Here is a 7,663-nt window from a genome sequence, read left to right as displayed (position 1 = left end):
CCAGGCCCCATCAGTGATCAATTCATCTCAAAGGGGTGTCCCAGGGCCAGTGGGAAGCCTCCAGCTGTCATATTCATTACAAAAGCTTCCCCTTTGCCTGGCAGTCACATCTAGGGCCCCACACTGCCAGGTCTTATTCAATATTCCGGTTTGCCCCATCCCCTTCTCCTTTAACTAATGGAGCAGATAACTGTGACTTTTTCTGTGGCTCCTAATGAACTGTGAGTAACATATGGTAGTTGCCTGGCTGGCTTCTTCAGTCTTTGTTGGGGCCTTCCCTGTGACGGGTCTCTGTACTATCTCAGGAAGGCGTCACTACCAGGAAACACCTACCCTGCACTTTGTCCATTGCCTCTCCTGGACACAGCCATCAGAGATTGGCTGCAAGTCCTTCGGGGAGAGGAAATGGTCTCTGGCTTACAAGAGGCAGCTTGTCCTCAGAAGCAGGTGGCTGATAAGCTGGAGATAGAGCTGGGGCTGGGTCACAAAGGTGGCTTTTAGGAAGTTTATATCTGAACATGTGAGGCAGGCTTTAAGACAGGGGCTCTTGAGGCAACCCAGCATTGTGCAGGCTGGGCCTGGGGCCCACAGTGGCACAACTCCAGGGATCCTAGAAAGGCGGGATGGCTGGACATATGAGGGAGCATCAGGAATTGTTTCTTTTTTTTTTTTTTTTTTGAGACGGAGTCTCGCTCTGTCGCCAAGGCTGGAGAGCAGTGGTGCAATCTCGGTTCACTGCAAGCTCCGCCTCTCGGTTTATTTACGCCATTCTCCTGCCTCAGCTTCTCAAGTAGCTGGGACTACAGGCGGCAGCCACCAAGCCCGGCTAAGTTTTTGTATTTTTAGTAGAGACAGGTTGTCACCATGTTAGCCAGGACGGTCTCGATTTCCTGACCTCGTGATCCGCCCGCCTCGGCCTCCCAAAGTGCTGGGATTACAGGCGTGAGGCGCCGCACCCAGCCAGGAATGATTTCTAAGACCTGAGACCGCCCAACCTAGAGGAGAGAAGATAGGGTACGGGCGGTGACAGTCATCAAATCCTTGATTGAGGAAGAAGAGATGTTCTTAAGGATCATCTTAAGAACATCTTAAGAGAGGATCACAGGATAGCGGGCTAGGGAGGCACGTGGGGCTGTTTGAAAGAAGACCACTCTCCCTTGAAAAGAAGCGCCCTCCTGGGTGGCTGGCGCACCCTGAGTCAGTAGGGAGGTGGACTCGGGGTTGGGCATCCTATTTATAGCTCTGAGAATCCGGGACCCCAAATCTGACTCCAGGTGCTCTGACCGTTCCCTTCATCTTCCATAGTCTCTCCAAATGGGTCCACAGTTTTTTTTTTTTTTTTTTTTTTTTTTTTTTTTTTTTTTGAGACAGAGTCTTGTTCTGTGGCCCAGGCTGAAGTGCAGTGGCGCGATCTCTGCTTACTGTGACCTCCGCCTCCTGGGTTCAAGCGATTCTCCTGCCTCAGCCTCCTGAGTAGCTAGGACTACAGACACGTGCCACCATGCCCAGCTAATTTTTTTGTATTTATAGTAGAGATGGGGTTTCACCGTGTTAGCCAAGATGGTCTCAATCTCCTGACCTCGTGATCTGCCCGTCTCAGTCTCCCAAAGTGCTGGGATTACAAGCGGGAACCACCGTGCCCGGCCACAAAATTTGTTTTATACGTGTTCAAATCCACCCCCCTCTGCAACTTGCAAGGTGCTCAAAAGGTGCCTAAATGTCCCTATAAGATCCAGTTCTCTCTTTCCTCTTCCACCTCAGCCCTCACCACTCCTGCCTGCAGTCAACAATATGCCAGACTCAATTGTTTTCAGATCCTCATTTGGGTCCTGCAGTTTGGAAAATCTCCAGGCAGTTCCCACGCTCTTGCTTCTTGTAAGCATATTGTCCCTGACTCCTCCTCCTTACTCTACTGGTTCGGTCTTGTTTACCTTTCAAGCCCTAAGACCGAACTTTCTTTGTGAACTCTCATCACAGACAGGATCAGGTCCCCTGCAAAGTGCCCTGGATATCACAGCACATGTCATGCTGCATTGCATTCTCCTGATAACCCATCTTTGTCCTCCAGCAAGACTACAGGCTCCCCCCAGGCACAGACTGTCTGTATGGACCTGGCACAGAGCTGGTACTCAACAAGTACATGTTGAAAGAATGGATGGATGGGTGGATGGGATGCCCATAAGATAATTTGTAAGGTTTATGGCAGAGAGCCAAGCCCTCCTTCCAGCATGTTCTGGAGCTAGTCCCTGGAGCTTCAGGCAGGACATATAGGGGCCATTGGTCAGACCACCAGGCAAAGAAGTGAATGGGTTTTCATTACCATCAAGACCGTGATGAGGAGATAGGGAGTAACCCTTCCAGAGCCAGCTCTGTCCATCGGCTGTGGCTGTTGGAGGCTGGGCAGGGACCCAGGGAGTATTCTGATCCTAAAAGAGATCCAAGGCTCATTTATACACAATCAGTCCAAGAACCACCTTCTTGTATCACCAAGTAGCAAGGCTCATTCTTTCTCCTTCTAAGTCTCCAGTCCCAGTTCTCTTTAACAATTGTGATAAAACTCACATAATGTAAAAGGACCATCTTAACCATTTTTAAGTGTACAGCTCAATGCTGCTAAGTATACGTACACTGTTGTGCAACCAACTTCAGAACTTTTCATCTTGCAAAACTGAAACTCTACACTCATTAAACAACTCACTTCCTCCTTCCCCCAGTCTCTGGCAACCTCTTTTTTACTTCATGTTTCCTTGAGTTTGACTAGTCTCAATACCTCATAGAAATGAAATCATATGGTTATTTGTCTTTTGTGAAAGGTGTATTTCACTTAGCATAATGTTCTTAAGGTTCATCTATTTTGTGTTATGTGTCAACATTTTTATGGCTGAATAACATCCCATTCTATGTATAGCCCACATTTTGTTTATCTGTTCATCTGTCGATAGACATTTGGGTTGCTTTTACCTTTCAGCTATTGTGAATAACCCTGCTATGAACGTGGGTGTACAAATATCTCTTTGAGACCTTCCTTTCAATTCTTTTGGATATATACTGAGAAGCAGTATTGCTGGATCATCTGGTAACTCTGTTTTGTTTTTATTAAGGAAATGCCATGCTGTCTGCCACAGCAGCGGCACCATCTTACATTTCCACCAACAGTGCACAAGCGTTCCGATTTCCTCACAGCCTCACCAATACCCATATTTTTGTTTTGTCTTTTTAAAAACAGCAGCCATCCTAGTGGGTGTGTGGTGTTTCATTGTGGTTCTGTGCTTGCTTCGGCAGCACACATATTAAAATTGGAATGATGCAGAGAAGATATTTCGTTGTGGTTTAGATTTACATTTCCTTAGTGATTAGTGGTGTTGAGCAACTTTTCATATACTTGTCCATTTGTATATCTTCTTTGGAGAAATGTCTATTGAAATCATCTGCCAATTTTTTAATTGGGTTACTTGTTTTTTGTTGTTGTTGGATTGTAAGAGTTCTTTATATATTCTGGATATTAACCCCTTCTCAGACGTATGGTTTACAAATATTTTCTCCCATTCTGTAGGTTGCCTTTTTATTCTCTTGATTGTGTCCTTAGATGACACATGCCCAGCTCTTTTGAGAACTCTTTCTCTCTCTGTTTTCTATTTAAACTTTCGTTTGATATTTATTTTAAGCTGATTTCACCCAGCTCAATATTGTGAGGAGGCCCCAGAGAGAGGAGGAGGTGGTAAGATTAATGCTGGCTTCCAATCTTTGGGCCCCTGAACCTGCTTCCATTCATTCCTTATCTACCCATGTATTCATTCATTCAGCAAACATACAGTTTTGGAATCAAACAGATCTGGCTTTGAATGCAATGTTTCTGAGTCTCAGTTATCTCTCTGTAAAGCAGGGGAAAACTGGACATGTAGTCGAAAGAGAAGATTTGATGCTAGAAACATCAAACTAGAAACACTATGCAAAGGGCCTGCCCGGGGTGGACACTTCATAAACAGTAGCGATTGTCTTTTCTCAGTGGCCAGCAGTGGGCAGATGGAGCCCTTCTCCAGGGTCCCTTAAATCTCAGGGTCAAGAGAGTTCAGCTGCAGTTTATTTTCCCAAGAGATTAAGTGCTGTTGACAAATCAAAGCAGTACTCTGACCAAGCCTCTCGCCACAGGGGCAGTGACAGTGACAAAGTCTCCCTCCTGTCATATGTTCTGACTCTGAAGGCAAGGAGGCAGGGAAAACACTCTGCCTGGCAGGGAGCCACGGGAGCCCATGTTTGTGATGAGTTTCTGTGAAAGACCTTGCACCGAAAACAGCAGTGCCCTGGGTCGCGTGGCGGTAAGGTAAGCTGAGCTGCTCTGCAGTGTCTGAACCGTAGAGCTCTCTAACTAGGAGAGCAACTGGAAGGCTGCCTGGAAGAGGAGCGACGCTTCATTGGTCCTTCCCTTCCTGCCAAAGAATCCTCCTCTCCTGGAAGCCTAGGAGCAGCTTCAAAGCAGATGAGGTGGGGAGGGGGTCCTGGGGTTCTGGACCCCACTTCTAACCCTGGCTCTGCTCCCCACTGCCTGTGCCACCTGTTTCTGGTCTTTCTGAGTCTCAGCTCCTCACCTGTAGAATGAGCATAGGAAAAATACCTGGAAGGTGCGTGGTTTATGTGAGAAGATTCATGAAGAGTGCCTGGCACGCGGTCAGCCCTGAGCAAAAGTTGGTTTCCTCCTCCTCTCCTTCTTCCTCAGCCTCTGCTTGCAACTCCACTCTCTAACTTCCACAGGCACAGGTGTGCACCCCCCTGGCTCAGCATCCTCGGGGCTCCCACGCTCTCCCCTCCCTGGCTGCACAGAGCCTGACTTCCGGCTTGTGTTGCCTGCCTCCTTTTCCCTCCAGGAGGAGAACTTTCTCATCCCTCAGGAGCAGCTCCCACCTGCCACCCTTGCCTGATATTGCGGCCCATCTTGATGACACTGTTCCCAAGCCCCTTTGAGGACATACTACTCTGGTTTTTGGCGCAGACTGTACTTACTTTTGGTGGTAAGCATTTGTCCCTGGCATGCCCCCAGCTGGGCTGGGAGTCTGGAGAGCAGAACTAGGATCTAAATCACGTACCTTGGGTGGGTAGCTCAATGCAGACCGCCACGTGTGCAGCGCCGCGTGTGCCCAGTGCTCTTCTTGGAACAGGGGTCTGAACAATGGTGGTGGCTGACAGATCGACCACACATGACTGACAGATGGACCCCCGGTCCCCTTTTCAAGCATACAGTACTCCACCCTTCCCCCACCACGTACACACATACTTACCTCCTTCCTTCACCAAGATGTCATAGCGGAACCTCTTACCATTTAATTTGCAAAGCCTACAGGTCCCTAGGACAGAAGGGCATCCATGCTCTCTGTCTGTCCCCAACCTTGATACCCTGAACACTCTGTATGTGTGCCCTTAAGGAAGATACCCTGACAGTTCCCATCCCTGAGTGCTGGGGAGTAGAGCTGGAAAAGAGGCTAGAGATGATCCAGGTCAATTTGTTCATTTCATGCTGAGGAAACTGAGGCTCGGAGAAGTTGGGAGACTTTTGAAGGTCACACACATTTGGCACATCCTGGCCTAGAACTCAGGGGTCTCCCTCTATTAATTTTACTTTAACAATTTGTCAACATTAGTGAGTCCCCACTGTGGACCAAGCCCCAGCTAAGCATTTTCACACTCATTCTTGCATTGAACTCGGATCATATTGTTTGAAATTGATACTATTATTATTGAACAGAGGGGGAAACTCAGGCCTCAGACTGGCCCAAGGCTCATGGCTAGTAAGTGGCCAAGTGAGGACTTGAACCCAGATCCTTCAACTGCTAGTTCAGCGCTCTTTCTGGCAACCTTGAGCCCCTCTTTGGCAATACCAAAAGGCTGCTGAGGGAGCTGGCACCCATGTCCCACTGAGAGGAAAGGGTCAAGGTTAAGGCCCATTGAGATGCCGGGTGGCACAGATGATGGCAAGGGCCCTGAACAGCGGCTTTCTGGCAAAATGTGGCCCTGTTTTGCATAACGTGCAAATAAGATCTCATATTCCTCAGGAATTCTGCACAACAGCTCCAAGGCTCAGGGTAGGCAGAGTCCCTGCTGAGCAAGGCTTCCTAGCCCTGGCTGGACTCATATCTCCTCCTAGATGCCCCTTGCAATGCCAGTAGCTTCCACACCCAATCCTACGGCTAATACTTTTACCTTCTTTGGGCTTTGGTCTCTTGGCCTCAAATGGGATGATGATGGTGTATATAAAGGTATTTCTTAGTCCGGGCATGGTGGCTCATGCCTATAATCCCAGCACTTTGGGAGGCTGAAATGGGTGGCTCACTTGAGGCCAGGAGTTTGAGACCAGCCTGGTCAACATGGTGAAACCCTCTCTCTGCTAAAAATACAAAAAAATTAGCCGGGCATGGTGGCACACGCCTATAATCCCAGCTACTTGGGAGGCTGAGGCAGGAGAATCACTTGAACCTGGGAGGTGGAGGTTGCAGTGAGCCGAGATCACACCACCTGCACTCCAGCCTGGGCAACAGAGTGAGACTCTGACTCAAAAAAAAGGTATTTCTTTCTCCACTGAAACACCACTTTAGGGAGGTCAAGGCTCCATTAAAATATCTTTAGCCTCCACTTATGCTTCACAATAACAACAGTTGTGGCTTGTGGTTAATTACCTACAACATTCTAGAACTTAGTTATATCCCTGCAATATCCTGTTTTATGGATAGGAAAATTGAAGCACAGAGAGGTTAAGCCAACTGCCCTAGGTCACACAGCTAGTAAGTGGCAGAGCTGTGATATAATCTCAGGATCATTCAATACCAATTCCAGGGCTGTTTCCATGACATCACAATACCTTTTTGTTTGCAATTCAAAGTCCTTCCTCCATAATCTGCCTCAACTTCCCTTTCTAACCCCAATATCAATCAGACAGGCCCACTTACTTGTCCCCTCTGGGTTTACTACCTGGGGTAGTCTCCACTATCTCTCCAGTGGCCTAAGTGTATACTTATTTTGGAGCCGTTTGCATGAGTGCTTAGGTACATGTATGTATACGTATGTAGGGTTTGTGATATATATATGTGTATATATGTATGGTGCATATGTATTTGTTTGTAATATGTGTGTTCGTGTGAATGGATTTATGAACGTTAGTGTGTATGGTGGACTCATGCATGCACATATTAGCATGCTTCAGTTTATGACCGGCATGGGCAACACAGTGAAACCCCGTCTCTACTAAAATTACAAAAATTAGCTGGGCATGGTGGTGCACGCCTGTAATCCCAGCTACTTGGGAGGCTGAGGCAGGATAATTGCTTGAATCCAGGAGGTGGAGGTTGCAGTGAGTTGAGGTCGTGCCACTGCACTCCAGCCTGGGTGACAGGACAAGACTCTGTCTCAAAAAAAAAAAAAAGCTTCCATCTATACATATACTGTGTATTTCAGTGTTTCAGTGACTGGGGGAGGATTTGACAAGTACTTTACGAAGTGTTAATATCATTATACCTAATAAGAAAGAAAAAAATCCCGACAGCTTGCAATTGGCCCACAGGGTAACCAACTGTCCCGGGTTCCCCAGGACTCTCCCAGTTTTAGCGCTGAAAGTCCTGCATCTTGGGTAAGCCCTTGGTCCCAGATAGACTGGAGTGGTCCCCCTACTGGCCTGGCA

This window comes from Chlorocebus sabaeus, chromosome 16 (genome assembly GCF_047675955.1).
Source record: "Chlorocebus sabaeus isolate Y175 chromosome 16, mChlSab1.0.hap1, whole genome shotgun sequence".
Taxonomy (NCBI): domain Eukaryota; kingdom Metazoa; phylum Chordata; class Mammalia; order Primates; family Cercopithecidae; genus Chlorocebus; species Chlorocebus sabaeus.
Note: the sequence above shows the minus strand (reverse complement) of the source record.